The sequence below is a fragment of the Pleurodeles waltl genome, chromosome 10, assembly GCF_031143425.1.
Source record: "Pleurodeles waltl isolate 20211129_DDA chromosome 10, aPleWal1.hap1.20221129, whole genome shotgun sequence".
Lineage (NCBI taxonomy): Eukaryota > Metazoa > Chordata > Amphibia > Caudata > Salamandridae > Pleurodeles > Pleurodeles waltl.
Window position 1 is genome coordinate 652,996,335 of NC_090449.1, and position 17,389 is coordinate 653,013,723.

A 17,389-nucleotide genomic window follows, 5' to 3' on the forward strand; every position below is an offset into this window, starting at 1 on the left:
ATTGTACTAAACATAATTAGACCAACATTACACATAAGTAATACCCTGCTACCTTAGCAGTTGTCAGAACATTACACAAGTTACTAATACTCTGCAGGAATACGCAGTTGTCACATTAGAACACGTAAGTACTCAGGATTCTGCAACATAAGCAGTAGTCAGCAATTACAGTAAGAATTCTGTGCACTTGTCATGAATACCTCATACATATCCATAAAAGGAACTTTAGGGAACATATCACAAGTCATAAAAATCAGCATATCATGCCCATAAAAGGAACATTAGCACATATATGCAACAGCAGGAAAGCAGGTAGGGAACCTATAAACCTCCCCAAGGTCTATACCAGGCTCCTTGAGCTAATATTTCGTTAAAAGTACCTGGTTTCTGCAGAAGAGGGAGTGCCCCTGTGCCTAAAGGAAGAGCATGGAGGGCCCCCGGTGCTCCTGTGCACACAACGGGGGCCACGCGGTGCTCCTGGGGGAGAGGGGCAGGCGGCACCATCTCCTCGTAGTAAATGTGCCCCTCTGGGGGCCAGTGATTTTGATGGGGGCCTGCCTCGGCCTCCTCACACCTTGTCCTCGAGGTGGGAGCCAGGCGAGGCCCAACAACAATTATTGGGGCAAGGAGAAGGGGCCTCCTTCGAGGTCTCCCTTCCAGGTTTTCAAAAGCAGCAAAAATGCCAGTTTTGAAGAAAAAGAGAGGTGCGTTATGCTCCTAGGGCAGAGACTGGGGGAAGGGGGCGCTCTCCGTGCCTTCTCCTGAGTCCTGCTGGTGTGGCTCTGAAGTTCGAACCCCACCTGGAGCCCGAGAAGACACTCGGCCGTACCCGACGTGGTGTGCGAGTGTATGCTGAGGATTCCAGGCCACGCGGTGAAGATTTAGTAGCAAGTTGGAGGCGGCGGGTGCCCCGGGGGCGATCCCAAGGGCGGACAGTGCCCCGGGGCGCAGACAGGAGCACGCTTGCTCTGCTTTGTTACTTCGCGTGCCCCGGGGGCACTGGAAAGAGCGCCGTCCTCGCACTAATCACTAATTAGACACCCGGGTTGCGGCGGTGATTTGAGGGGCATAAACAGAGTGCTTTTGAAAGCGCAATGGCCAAATCTGCAAGCTGAGCTGCGGCTGTGATTTCCCACAGTCAGCAAAACGCAATTTTGGAAAAGCACTTTGCAGTCACCAGAGAACACTCCCAATGTGCTATGCAGCTAAGGCAGCACTCCTCGTGCTGAAGAGAGTTTACAGAGGTAAAGGGCCACAGTACCCTGCCTCTGGAGACAACAGGTGAAGAAGGGGGCATAGGGCTGGAGAACCCAGCAGCAGGTCAGCACAACAAGGGGGTGCAAGCAGTGGCAGTTCCTCCTTGTGACCAGGCAGGTCACAGGTCAGCACAGCAGCAGCAATCCAAGGTGGTCCTAGTGAGTCCTTTCAACAGCGTCCTGTCTAGCTCTAGGTAAGGTCCTGGAGTTCCCAGAATGTCGAAAGTGATGTATAAATTGTGGGGAAAATTTCCCTGTACTTATACTAAGTTTTCAGTGTGTTTTACAATGGGGATGAGAGATGGTTCCAACCAGGTACAACTGGTTCTGGGAGTGCCCTTTCTCTCCTCCAGCACAGGCTCCAAACATCAGTAGGGGGTAAACGACCCTATTGTGCGAGGCCAGGGCACATCCTTTCCCAATGCAGGTGTGCCCCGCCTCTCCCTTCTCCCAGCCCAGGAACGCTTTACAATCTGTAGATGCACTGCTGTGACACCTCCACCCTCCCTGTATTCATGCTGTCTGAAAAGTATACACAAAGCCCCAACTGTCAGTCTGCCCAGACGTGGATTGGAGGCAAGCTCCAAAACACCAAAGTCATAAGCACAGATAAATGTGCACTTTCTAGAAGTGGCATTTCTGTGATAGTAATAAAAAATACACCTACACCAGTAAGCAGCATTTCTCATCACTATCACAACTATACCAAACATGCCTATGCTACACCTCATAAATCAGACAATACCCCTTACATATAAGGCAGGGCATTTCCAATGGAATCCTATGAGAAGGCAGCACTCACAGCAGTGAGACACCAAGTTAGGCTGTGTGTCACTACCAGGACAGGCCTTAGGGGTGACTTACATGTGGGAAAAAGGGGAGTTCTGGGCCTGGCAAGTAAATTTAGATGCCAGGTCCCTGTGGCAGAAAACTGTGCACACAAGCCCTGCGCTAGCAGGCCTGAGATAGGTTTGTCAGGCTACTTCAATGGGTGGCGCAAGCAGCGCTGCAGACCCACTAGTAGCATTTAATTTCCAGGCCCTGGGTATAAGGATACCACTTAACAAGGGACTTATAGGTAAATTAAATATGCCAATTAGGTATAAGCCAATCATACCAATTTTGTAAGGGAGAGCACATGCACTTTAGCACTGATTAGCAGTGAAAAAGTGCTCAGAGTCAAAACAAAGGTCAGAACAATAAGTAGGCAAAAGGCAAAAAGTCTGGGGAATGACCCTGTAAAAGGGCCAGGTCCAACAGTGCCCAAGAACTTTGGATCTGTAGACTTACTTCACCAAGTTCCCGTATGATTAGGCATTATTTACAAAATTCTGTAAGGGTATGAAGAAGAATTGAAAGGTGAATTGGACCAAGTACCCATGCCTCCCTCCTTCTCAGGCCCTGTCTCAATGGTTGTTCAAATAGATAACCACATACATGAAAGGAAACATGAAAAAAGGAGAGAGAAGTCAAAGTGAGTTTAAAACCTCCATGAAACACTTTTTCTCAGGCTACTCCTCTCCTGTTTTCCAGGAATTCTAAAGAAGAAGTCACAAAATGTGGGTTAATATGGGACCAGACAGCAGAATATGAATCGAGAAAGACAACAGAAGATGGGCCTATGTCTTTATTGCAGAACAAAGAGTCATCTCATTGAGCACTGACTAATATAGCTAAGAATGAAACAGGGACATGAGTGCACTTGTCTTTAATGCAAATGGGAGAGGAGATTACAAAGGAATCTCTCTTGCCTAAGTGCACCAGATTACTCCCTCGTATGGCTTCTTTATGCTTACTAGAATTAAAGAACATTATCACCCAACTTTCTTTTTCATAGATTGCAGAGCCTATGGAACATATATGGACATTCGGTAGGCTAGCCAACATTGAGATCCTGTTGTTAGTAAAGATGTACCACATATTGTAGAAGCCATTGATGGCAAGGCTGTTCCTTCTGGACCTGTGAAAGAACAGGCTTCACCTCTACATCTCAATATCTCTGAACACAATTAATTACAAACTTTGAATTTGACCACTGCCCCACAATATCCATTGTTTTGGGAATGCTCTGGTTAACCTTACACAACTTGAAAAAGAAAAGGGGACTGGGAAATTAACTGGTCCAGTATACATACTCCCTCACCATAATAAATCAATCAATAAGGTACACTGTTCCAAAAAGTACAAGACAACACACAAAAACTCTAGTTGTCTCAGGTATGAGTTAGTTCAGAAGCAAGTGCCCTCATGTATCATCACTGGGCTTGCTCCATGTCAGACTGGCACTGCAGTGTCTGCTGGACCCTTGTGGGGGCCACTTTACCAATTTTATTTGTGCAAGGAAGCGCTGGTCAAGGTTAAAAACACAAATAGAGTTATGGAAATGATGGTCCTTTACTCTAAACAGCGAGTGGCCAAAAAACATTACTTTTTCCACTCCAGAAAGTCAACATGTTTCACGCCTTATAACGTCCAAATGGATCACTTGGCGCTTCATCAGGACTAAGTGAAATATTCTCCAAAAATAGTAAGGAAACCATACACTGTGTTTAAAATGCATGAAACAACATATAACAGTGAGACTATACTCACAACAGTTCACATCGATCTAGAGCAGTGGTCTTCAAACTTTTTAATGCCGCGCCCTCCCAGTTGAAAAATAAAAATCATTGGGCCCCCCTCAGAATTTTTCACAATTATTTTAGAAAGATGGCAATGTTTAAATATGCCTAAACCTATTTAAACATCACAGTTAAGTACTGTTACCTTTTTAAAACTGCAATAACATGCTTCTGCTTAAAACAAAGGCATTTTATCTGTATAATATTTCTTTTGGCCAGAGTTTGGTGCCCCCCTGGGATCACTTAAGGCCCCCCAAGGGGGGCCCGCCCCCCAGTTTGAAGACCTCTGATCTAGAGGAACTGAAACATACCTGTAGTCAAACGAAAAAGAGAAACAAAATAACATAAAACATTTCCCAACCCTCTTCTGGGAAATTACACAATTAGTGATGATCAATTAAAAAGAATATGGTGATCGTGGTCATAGTGACAGTGTTACATAAGGAAGATATGTCAGTTAAATAAAGGTATGCTTACCATCCTTGATTTAGTTTTCATAGGAAGTGCAAGCTTACAATCAATCGTTGTTTCTAAAATGCCCTATTAGAAACAGAACTGGCATAATATACTCATCAAAATCACAACTATTATCAAGCAGTACACCATAGGAGATTCAAAAGACAGATATCAGAAAACCCAATGTACTTACATAAGGTAAACAGGCAAAGAGATAGCATAATCTATTGTTTAACTGAACATATGCATAATGACTACTTAAAACATACTCAATAGTAAAAAGACAGAAACTGTCCAATATGGGGGAGCGGGCTATGAAGACTGCCAGGAATAAAGAGGCACAAGAGCTCCCATGAGGATTACAATCGTGATACCTTCATATGGGAATGAGGCAAGAAATGATGGAGACCGCGTTCCCATGAACTAAAGTGAAACGCGAACAATAAATGCCAAATATGAGGGGCGGGCTGTGAGGGTGACATCCATCATATAAAAATATATGCCAATATGAAAATATATATAGGACAGGAAATTACGAGAACCACGTTCCCATAGATTCACGGGAACGCGGGCACAGACTAGAATTTAAAGTCAATGGGGAGCGAGACTCGAGTTTCAAAAAATTTCCTCCCAGGGCGGGAACCATCTAACATGGGTGCCGCTTCCCCAAAATGATTAAGGGGGTCATTCCGACCCCGGCGGTCAAGGACCGCCGGGGCCGGGGATGCGGGAGCACCGCCAACAGGCTGGCGGTGCTCCTCAGGACATTCTGACAGTGGCGGTTCAGCCGCGGTCAGAACAGGAAAACCGGCGGTGTCCCGCCGGTTTTCCGCTGTCCTGCAGAATCCTCCATGGCGGCGCAGCTTGCTGCGCCGCCATGGGGATTCTGACACCCTATACCGTCATCCTGTTCCTGGCGGGTCGCCCGCCAGGAACAGGATGGCGGTATGGGGTGTTGTGGGGCCCCTGCAGTGCCCATGCCAATGGCATGGGCACTGCAGGGGCCCCCGTAAGAGGGCCCCACTTTGTATTTCAGTGTCTGCTTTGCAGACACTGAAATACGCGACGGGTGCCACTGCACCCATCGCACATACCCACTCCGCCGGCTCCATTCGGAGCCGGCTTCCTCGTGGGGAGGGGTTTCCCGCTGGGCTGGCGGGCGGCCTTCTGGCGGTCGCCCGCCAGCCCAGCGGGAAAGCCAGAATGGCCTCCGCGGTCTTTCGACTGCGGAGCGGCCATATGGCGGCTCCCTCCAGGCGGGCGGCGACCGCCGCCCGCGGGGGTCAGAATGACCCCCTAAGTGTACAATGAATTAGTGTACAATGAAAACATCAGGCCGCGTTCCCAGAAGAGTAAACGGGGAGCAGTCAAGAAATTAATAAGCTAGCGTGCTAGTGGGGCCACTAGAAAATCTTCGGGACCAGATTCAGTCCACTTCGGGTGCCACCTCCCCGCCGAGCTGCACTGGAAGCGCGGTCACTAAGAGATAAAGGACGCCAGAAAATAGGCGCTCAATCAGGAGAAAGTGAGAGGGGCCAAATGACGTCCTAAAGATCATAAACATAGACACAAAGGAAGGACTGTGGTGTTCGTACAAACAACCATGGGCATACTCTACAGACGCTGCATGCCGGGACTTTTGATTGATATTGTGTCTTGGACACCACGATGGATAATTTACAAGGTTTAAATGTGGTCACAGCTATATTACATACTCCTTCCATATTGGGAACGGATGGTGCAGGTCCTTCTGGCAGTTTAAAGGAAGATTTGGGATAAACTTACAACATTGAAACATGATTTGATCAAAACCATCCTACATGGCACTATTATGACTGAATATCTCAGGGCAAATATAGCCGCAAATGGGTTAATCGTGACTAATGTACCAAGAATTTTCCTACAAGACTTACTGGTCAGAACTGACTTGGCACAAATAGCCGTAAATGTACTAGGGACTGGCTGGTACTTATTATTAACACATTAAAATGGATGGCTGAGTCTATCACGGTTCAGATCAATTTAGCAGAATCTACTTTGAAAACTACTTTATCTTTAGCTTCCTTCAAGAGCCGGTTAGCAGAGATCAATACCGAGCTCAACGAGAACAAGGAATACCTGACCCAGCAAAAGATCTCCAAATTACGGAAGGATATTACTAAATTCAGCAAAGAGAAAGTCTATCCCTACATCAGAGAAGATTTTGAAATAGATACTGCATCACGATCCTCAGACGAATCACTACCTTCCAAAAAAAACAACCGGAGGTTCAGCAATAGCTCCTCCTCAGATGGTTGGAGCACAGATGAAGGGATGCCACACCCGTATAACATTTTCCTCACTTTCCAATGCATCAAACTCCTTCTTGGCAATCTCCATACCCTTTTTATCAACCATGCCCGATGCTTCCCTATGTACCTTTTTTAGGCTGAGGCCGGGCGAGAGGTAGAGGCAGGTGGAGAGGAAGAGGAAGACATGTCCATTGGGCACAACAAAAAACGCAGGCCAAGGGAAGAATCCTCCAGTGCGAATCTAGTTTTCAATTTGTCAACGAGACAACTTACTGCGGATGAAAACACAGTTCTGTACAAAGGGTTGGGCTTTGTTCCGACCCCGATAGATGATTTCTTTCGGATTAATTGCAAATTGTCTCATTTTTCAGGAAAATCAGACTACATTTTTTCTTTAAAGACAAACCTACAGAGTCCCAACAAAAAGACACAGGACTAAGAACTCCATCCATCTTTGTTCCTCATTTAGCATCTGTGCCTTGTGAAGTACTTGCCTTCGAAAAAGCAGTCATGATGGATGTAGAACAAGTACATCCTAAATGTTCCTTTTGCAACATTATCACTAGAGAGAGATCAGCTTTGAAAACTCTCCGACAAGATCAGACCATAGTCATTAAACCAGCAGATAAGGGCGGAGCAATTGTGATTCAAGACTCCCTTACATATAGATCAGAATGTCTTCGATTATTGAGTGTTTCTACTTACTAAACCCCCATTTCACGTGATCCGACTAAAAGATTGCAGCTACAGATTTGGACTTTGATCCATGAAGCTTTATCTAATTCTTGGATATCTCTGAGGTAGGCAGATTTTTTTGATACTACTAATCTGTGCATCCCTTATTTTTACTGTCTCCCCAAAATCCACACGGGTATTACACCTCCCCCTGGATATCTGATTGTTTCGGGCATTGGGTCAGTACTAGAACCCCTCTCCACCTTTTGTGATTTCTTTTTACAACCAACTGTAAGAGAATCATCTACCTTTTTGAAGGACACTAAGAAGGTCCTCAACTTGGTCGAGTCTATTAATGAGACAGATACAGTACAAGCTTTAGTCACCCTCGATGTTGAGTCTCTCTACATAAATATTCCACAAAAAGAGACACTACGGGTGATCGAAACCGCTCTTCTAAGCAGACCACTAAGTACAACTACACCTGTACATTTTATTATACAATGTGCTACACTAGCACTCAATGAAAACTTTTTTGAATTTGAAGACCAACTGTACCATCAGACTCGCTGGACTTCTATGGGGAGTACTTTTGCCCCCAGTCTAGCTTGTTTGTATGTGTATGATTTTGAACAGCGCTGTATTCTTAGTGCTACCAATCCCTTTACTGATAACATCAGACTTTGGCGACGATACATCAATTATATTTTAATCGTATGGCAGGGAGAGACACAATTGGTCCCTTTCTTCACCGATTGGATTAACAGCCTTGACCCTTTTTAAGGTTTACTTCCACAGTATCCACTGAAGGTATTTCTTTCTTGGATCTCACTATTTCTATCAACTGTGGCAAATTACAATCCTGTACATATCATAAAAAGACTGACTGTAATAGTTTACTATTATATGAAAGATATCATCCCAAAGCCCTACAGGACAATCTACCATATGGCCAATTCCTGAGACTACGTCGTAATTGCAGTAATATATATTTTTTTGACCAACAAGCTGACGTCCTTACTGCGAAACTACCCGAGAGACATTATCCAGCTGGAACTATCAACACAGCACGTAAACGAGCTCGGAACAATAACAGAGAGACATTATTGTCTTCTACACCAAAGAATCCCGTATCCCGTTTAACCTGTGTGTCTACTTTCTCACCAGCTTCGGACTCTCTCAAGAAACTGATTAACAAACGCTGGCCAATCCTTACCAGTGGGGGAGTCAACATACCCAAACCTGTATTTGCTTTTAAAAGATCTCCCAATATTAAGGATTCTGTTGTACATACTAGACCACTACTATTTAACAAGGACTCAGACCAAAAGTCATTGTGGGCCCTACCACCTATGAAGGGTCATTTCCCTTGGGGCAATTGCAATGTATGCCCTCTTACCAAACGTATCCAAACAGTCCACTTGGAACTTATTGGTCCTTGGAAACTTCAAAAACATACTAATTGTAACACCCGCAACTGTATCTACATAATTTGTTGTCCCTGTGGCCTACGATACGTAGGAATGACATCAAGACCAGTGAAAATTAGAATATATGAACATCTTAGTAATATTAGATGTGGACGTCTCACGAAAAAATTGAGTATCCACTACCGTGATGTACAACATACGCCGGACGACCTATGGTGGATTGTACTTGAAGTTGTTCAGTCACCCACGAGAGCACTCCTAGAAGTAGAACAATGCTGGGTGTATAAGTTAGGAACTCATGTCAATGGATTGAATGACAATATACCATGGATGAGTGTTGCAGTATGTATGAGGTAATTACTTCTCACAATAATTGCTAGCAATTCTTAGAGCTTCGATTTTTTACATCTCCACTATTATGTCCTTTACAAATGTCCTTACCTGAGAAGCCACAATTTACAACAATTTCATAGGGGACACATTCCAGTCCCTTTCCTTGCTTCTATTTCCTTGATGTTTCTGCTTTTACTTTCATTTTTTACAAAGAGCACTTTATCATATAGGAACTTTTTACAAAATTCGCTGTGACTAAAATATATATGGTTTTACTAATCTCCGTCAACTACCTTGGCGTTACAATAGCACGTCAATTAGCAATACTTCACCACGTACTTCTGTGTGAAGATCATTATGGCCAATTGCCTGTCTTTTCCGCTCTGCCACTTTGGAACAGCATGTAGCATCTGTAGAATATTTCCATGGTGGTTTGTACGAACACCTCAGTCCTTACTTTGTGTCTATGTTTATGATCTTTAGGACGTCATTTGGCCCCTCCCACTTTCTCCTGATTGGGTGTCTAGTTTCCGGTGTTCTTTATCTCATAGTGACCGCACTTCCAGTGCAGCTCGGCGGGAAGGTGGCACCCGAAGTGGACAGAATCTGGTCCCGAAGATTTTCTAAGTAAGTGACTTTCTTGTAGTGGCCTCTCTAGCATTCTGGCTTATTGATTTCTTGACCGTGTCCTGTTTATTCTTCTGGGAACGCGGGCTGACGTTTTCATTGTACACTTCATCATTTTGGGGCAGCAGCACCCGTGTTAGACGGTTCCCGCCTGGGGAGGACATTTTTCGAAACTTGAGTCTCGCTCCCTATTGACGTTAAATTCTAGTCTGTGCCCGCGTTTCCGTGATTCTATGGGAACGCGGTTCTCTGCAATTTATTGTCCTATATATATTTTCATATCAGCATATATTTTTATATGATGGATGTCACCCTCACGGCCGCCCCTCATATTTGGCATTTATTGTCCGCGTTTGCCTTTAGTTCATGGGAACGCGGTCTCCATAATTTCTTGCCTCATTCCCATATGAAGGTATCACGATTGTAATCCTCATGGGAGCCCTTGTGCCTCTTTATTCCAGGCAGTCTCTATAGCCAGCTCCCCCCATATTGGACAGTTTCTGTCTTTTTTACTATTGAGTATGGTTTAAGTAGCCATTATGCATATGTTCAGTTAAACAATAGATTATGCTATCTCTTTGCCTGTTTACCTTATGTAAGTACATTGGGTTTTCTGATATCTGTCTTTTGAATCTCCTATGGTGTACTGCTTGATAATAGTTGTGATTTTGATGAGTATATTATGCCAGTTCTGTTTCTAATATGGCATTTTAGAAACAACGATTGATTTTAAGCTTGCGCTTCCTATGAAAACTAAATCAAGGATGGTAAGCATACCTTTATTTAACTGACATATCTTCCTTATGTAACACTGTCACTATGACCACGATCACCATATTCTTTTTAATTGATCATCACTAATTGTGTAATTTCCCAGAAGAGAGTTGGGAAATGTTTTATGTTATTTTGTTTCTCTTTTTCGTTTGACTACAGGCATGTTTCAGTTCCTCTAGATCGATGTGAACTGTTGTGAGTATAGTCTCACTGTTATATGTTGGTTCATAAGTTTGGAACATAGTGTATGGTTTCCTTACTATTTTTGGAGAAGAATTCACTTAACCCTGATGAAGCGCCAAGTGATCCGTTTGGACGTTGGAAGATGCGATACATGTTGACTTTCTGGAGTGGAAAAAGAAATGCCTTTTTGGCCACTCATTCTTTAGAGTAAAGGACCATTATTTCCATAAGTCTGTTTGTGTTTTTAACCTTGACCAGCGCTTCCTTGCACAAATAAATTGGTTTTTCAGTGAGTGTCAGAGCCAATGTTAACATTGTTTTCTTTCTCTCCAACTTTGCTTCACCCTTCAACTTTTCATGAAATTCTGGCAAAGTGGCCGCCACAAGGGTCACATCAGACACTCCAGTGCCAGTCTGACGTGGAGCAAGCCCAGTGATGATACATGAGGGCCCTTGCTTCTGAACTAACTCATACCTGAGACACCTAGAGTTTTTGTGTGTTGTCTTCTCTTTTTTGGAACAATGTACCTTATTGATTAACCTTACACAGCCTCTATATAAATGTTTGGGGTTCAAGTTCTGTGTCAAGCAAGGTTCCATCAATGATTGCATCATGATCTCAATGAACTTTTCTCCAGATCCTCATCAGTTGAGAAATGTAGCCCAGATTTGGTCAATTCCAACCGAATGCCACAATTTTTTTGTTGTTTTTATGGAATCTAAAGACAGACTGCTAGGACAAAGACTTTTTGATTGTTCTAATGACTTGGTTCTCAATGCAGTTTTCCTTTTGGTAGAATACATCCCTTACCCTAAGTTAAATGAGAAGTCTTACATGTGTATTTCCACATAAAACTCTGGAATCAGGTGCTTCCCTTTTTTGTTTAAAAAAGTATACTGCAGGACTTTGGCCACGCATAGACTATTGAGGACTAAATCATATGACCGTTAAGGAGTGCTACCTATTTCCCTTCATAGCAGACATGCTGTATTGGGTACAGGATCCTAAAGTGTCTTTCAAATGACACCTAAGATGTTCCGATCATCTTTGCATAGAAAGTGCATCAATGGAAAACCACCTTCAGAACACAATTTGAACAGTTAGACTACTGAGTTATGGTTTCTAGGCTACATAATGCTCCATCACATGATTCATGGGTGTAATTTCTTGGATGTATACTACATACAATATTCATATACCTGCATGATATATTATTTTCTTCACATGACCCTACAAGACACGACAAACGTGTCACAGAAGTACTTCTTAATGTACAGAAACACAAGCTCTTAGCAAAATCTGAAAGTATTCTTTTAACAAAAATACCGTTGAATATCTTGGTTATGCCCAGATGTGGGTCCAGTGCTCACTGCACTACTGGTTTCAAGTTATCATGGCTTATGAAGGTTGATACTCTGAAACTGGTCCCAGTATGCTTGTTTCCAGTCCTGGGAGGACTTGTCCTGGCAGCTTGGGCTGTACTGTTCCTATGGGGTGCATGGTCACGACTGATTTGCAAATGGCTGAGTTCAAACTAGGGTGGCGTGCTGAGCAAGAAACAATAGATTAAGCCAAGATCTGTCTGTGGGTGAATGTTTGCAATGTTCAGCATTCCGTCCATCAACTGTTCTTTTTGCTTTTGTCAACAGAAGTGGGAAGGGTCTGCACAGAAGTGGGTCCCCTGCTCATTGCACCACTGATTTCATGCTAGCCTGGCAGATGAAGTATGATAACCCGAATCCGGTCCCAAGATGCTTGTTTCTGGTCCAGGGAGCACCTGGCCTGGCAGTTAGGGCTGGACTGTTCCTATGGGGAGCAGGGTCAAGGCTGATTTGCATAACACTGTGTCCAAACTGCCAATCTGGGGTGGCGTGGGGAGTAAAAAACACAAAGGAATAAACCTAGGTCTGTGACTGGGGTGAATGTTTCCATTGTTCAGCATTCCTTCCATCATCTGTTCTTTTTGCTTTTGTTTGTTGAACGAGGCCAAAAGACATATTTCCATTATGAATCAGTGAATACTGACAGGTTGAGCAGCCTAACAGTCACAGAAGGCCATCCCCACATTAACAAGGAGGAAATAAAGTTTGGCTGCAATCTACCAATTGAAAATCCAAAATCACCTGGTCCAAATAATATCCTATATACTTTAACTCGTTTATTATAATTTTATATTATAAATTCCTAACTTCATCGGAAGCTACCCCTTTCATGTTTCATTATTGAAACATTTTCCTTTTTCACTTCCTTTCACCATCACATAAGCCCAAAAGAATCAATGGCCATTAAGAATATATTGCAAAGAGCTCTGTGATTCCCTTATACCCAGGATGGTAGTACAATATTCAGTTGATTGGAAAGGGCGCTCCCCTTGTGATAGATCAATTTCTAATAATGGTGCTTGCCTTATTTAGCTATTTACTTCATAAGAGTTTTCCTGAGAATTCAGGCCATTTAAGGGGTTAGGCAGAGCGGTTCTTACCAGCCTTCTGTGGCAGGGTGAAGTGCTTTGAAGCTTACAGGCCCAGGGAAGCCCTCTGTCCAGCCAGGTCAATGGCTGCCGTAGCTGAGGCTGCTGGCAAGTTAGAGGTTTCCTGCAGCTCGATGGCCTTTCTCCTCTTGAACCTTTGCTCTCTCTCTCGAGCCATGGTTAGTCCGGTTTCCTGTCAGACTGGGAGGGTTTGGTGCGCATTAGCTGCGAACTGGCTTCTTTCTTGGTGCCCTTCTTATGTGGGAAAAGGGTGACGACGCACATTTGGTCACCCGGTGTGCAGAAGCTTGAGGGTGACCCTGTTTGTAATCCGGGGGAGATGAGCGGGTTCTAGCACTCCTGCCTGTGAGACTGCAGATTCAGGATATTTGTATCATTATTAGTTCTTTCTGGATTATTCTTTGGGCGTCCATAATTATTTCCACCAAATCGAATACCACACCCCAAGCCAATATGGCACAAAAGTACTTCCTGTATTTATCCTTCCTCTTTCAGGTTCGGTGTTTTAGGCCCCTACAAAAGCACACCGAAGGAACTGGTCATTTTGTTGCAATGCAACTTGTTAGCTGCTATCCGCTGCACTTTTTTGTTACCCGTTTCCTCTAAAGCGCAGACGTTTTCTCCAGCCAGCTTCTTCACTTTTTTTATGTTCCAACTTCCAATTTGGAGTCAGATGATCTACAAACATCTGACAGGCAGTCCTTACCTTTATACAAAAAAAGACATCCATAAGAAGAACTGCCCTTGCCAGCTGTTGCTATACTCTCTGCTGACATGATAGATTTGCGTACCTTTGCAAAGGGTTTAAATGACCCCTTTTGTCATTATTATTTGGACTGTATGCTTTTATGAGAGGTGGAAAAATATCTATATCTTTACACACTTTAGTCTCATATTTAGACATTGTGGATGAAGATTTATGAAATTTTGTGCAGTGTAGCGCAGCAACCAAAGATGCTGCACTGCATTGGGTAAGGGGGAAAAGACCAAAGACATTTCTACATGAAATGTGGCCCTGCTGTGGCCATGTCCTGCGCTGGCCTGTGTCATTCCCTGTGGTGCCAAAGAGGCTGCCTAGTGCCACGTGCACACCTTTGTACCATAGTGCAAAGTTAGCTGTGCGATTTCCACATGGAAGGGTACTCTTTAACATTTTTCAATGAATGTATGTGGGCTGTGAAGTTCACAATAAAAGTTTGAAGAAAAACAAACATGCCTCCATGTTAGCACCTGTCTCGAAGGGTTGTTAGGTTTTTGTCAAAAAGCCCTGTCCACAAATACTAGAAGACAGGGACTAATCCGAAAACCATGGGTGTTAGTGTGGAAACACCCATGTACCATCCACCTGATGCCTCACTAATGCAAAGCAGTGCAAAACACTACTTTCAGATTATTTTAAGGACCTTTCCAGTGCAAAGAAGTTTTGTACTGGAAACTAAATACTTTATCGATTCTTTGCACGTTTGTACCACTATTTGTGACTTTGAACAGGTGCTAAATCTGCCCCTGTGCACTTTAACAATGGTTTGTAGTGATAGGTTAGTTGATTTATGACGGCAACTTGAACATCTCATTAAATGATGATCATTCTGCAACTTGTTTTGTATTTTGATTTAGCTGATGGCATTGGGAAGTGACTTTGCAATGTTTTTCAGTTGTAAAATAGTTGAGAATCTCGACTGTTTTGTTGTTTAACAATACAACATGGCAACCATAGAATCCGCTTTATCGATCAAAATAAAGAACAAGCACTTGAAATGCAATGGGTCTCGCATTTGCTCTAGTTAGAGCTATTAGTGTTGTAAATTCCTAACTGGACTTTTCTTGCCACATAAATTGAAAATGTAAAGTGAACAGTTGACATAAGCAAGTCAATGCAAAATGCCACGGCCGCCGGGAGCGTGAGTGCGAAGGAGAGACACAAAAGAAAAAGGAAGTTTGCATGCAGTCAAACATCTCAGCAAACGTGCAATTATCAATGTAACAGTGTCGGTCCCCAAGGCAGTAACCAATCCGCCCCAAAGCGCGACAAACATAAAGCATTTACTAATCAAAGGATTTGTTAAAGGCAAGCCCACGAACGAGTGAAAATTATTGCTGCGAGGTGGGTGTGGTTAAACTCCCACATAGATACCAACATGTGCTTGCGCTCTGCTAAGCTTGACCTAAAAAAGAAATACCTGAAATACCGTGGGCCTCATTTACTGAGCCACCAAACGTCATTTATTTTTTATCCTCCGGTGGCACAGTGTGTCATCCCATATTTACAAGGCAACGCAAAGCCACCTTATCTGGCTTTTCATGGCCTTGCAAATATGAACCCCTTTCACACATAACACTGTGTGAAAGGGGCGTTTCATGGGTGTTGCTTGGGGTGTTCCATGGTGCAAGGGTGCCTGCGTTGGTGCATGGCACCAATTTGTGGGCCAGAGCAGGGGAGAGGACAGAAATGCACCGTATCCTGTAGATATAGCACATTTTTGCCCTGTCCTGGTAGCATAGGACAGCGCAACAAGGCACTTGCTGTGCCACTCTGCACCACAGGCCTTGTAAATGAGGCCCTGTGTATTAAACAGTGAAATGTTATTTTATTTCTCATGCCGATGAGTTGGGAAAATGCAAGACAAAGCAAGAAAATGAAATTTCTTAAAAATATGAAATTTAAAACAAACGTTTCTTAAAAAACACAATTTTAAAGTACTGAAATGGCATTCATTCCTTATTTTTACAAATATACAACAACATCATTATGGCACTGGCATATGGAATCCTTAATTGGACACCTCTGCAAAATAAGACTTGCTTGCATTTGACAAAAAAATTAAATATTTTATTTTGGTTTTTTTAACCTTGCAGAATTGCTGTAAGATGGTTTTTATTTGAAGTCCCACGCTCAAGGGAGGGATATTGCATTAACTATATCTCATTTCCTAAAATGGCTAAAGAATTTGGCATGGTCATGGGAAGATGAGCACAGTAGGAAGCCTAGAAAAAAGGCAAAAAGTAGGTAGTGTTGTCACTGTTCATATCAATGGTATAGGTTCATATGAATAACTGCGTCAAGGTCTAGAGACTGAGGCCAAGATTTAATAAGGTTTTGTACAAGCACATTTTATTTACTGTTCAACACAAAAGGTGGTGTGTGCTGGAAAGGCGCTCTTTTCTCTGTGAAATAGCCTCTTTGCTTTGCATCACTTTGCATCAAGTGGGCATTACTGGAATGGATCTTTGCAAACACCCATTGCTTTTAACTCAAAGCTCAATCTACTCCTGTAGCCAGACAGGGGTTTGTGCCAGAAACTACCACCTAGCTGAATTTGGTGTTAAGTGGAAATATGTTCATTGCTCAAAAAACGCAATTCATTACAAATATACTGCAGTGGAAAGCAAACATCCAATGTATGGGACTTTTCTGTGTTTGTTTAGATGTGAATTTGACTGAAAGGGTATGGTTACACTACGAATCCTATGCCAGACATTGTAATCTCGCCTCTGCAGAATGAGGTGAGGCTGTGCATTGTGCATGGCATACTTGTTAAAGTGCCAGTGTAGTAGATGGCAGTGACAGCAGGCTAATTGTAGTAGTTTTGGCTCTGTGTTGTGTCTTTGCCCTTGTGCCACGCAGCTCATCAATTGTAGTTGCTACAATGTATTGCCTAAATAAAATATAAATCTGGGCCTGAGTTGTCTAATGTTTAATGACACTGAGGAGACAGTCTGGAGGCTGACTTCCAAAACAGACAATGCTTTGAACCACAAATCTTCTGGTGAGAATATTAAAATGTAGATACTAGATATAAACATACAAATTCCTAAAGGGACTACATGCAACATGTGGGAACGCCTGTACGTCTGCCATTTCCACAAACCTTTCGATTTTCAGACAATTGAAAATCAATTTACAGTGATGTTTGTGCTGCACAGATCCCAAAATTGCACCACTTATTATGCCAGTGATATGTCTGGCTGTCTCACTGTAACATGAACAAATGATGTCTTTCTGTGGCATTGGCAGTGACAAATCAGGTGACAACTTTGGATCTGGTGCCAACGAAAATGAGAAAGTGTCCTATGCTCAGTTTCGCACCTTTGTTTGAATGTTGCCATTCAATGAGCTTATATTGGCTGCCAACTCTCAATGCTTGTTGGTAGAATTAGCAGGTCCCAGCTGAGCTGATAAGGGACTAGCAACCAAGAGAGCAGAAGGAGCAGTGAAACTAGGGCCCAGAGGGAGGCATTGGGGACACTTAA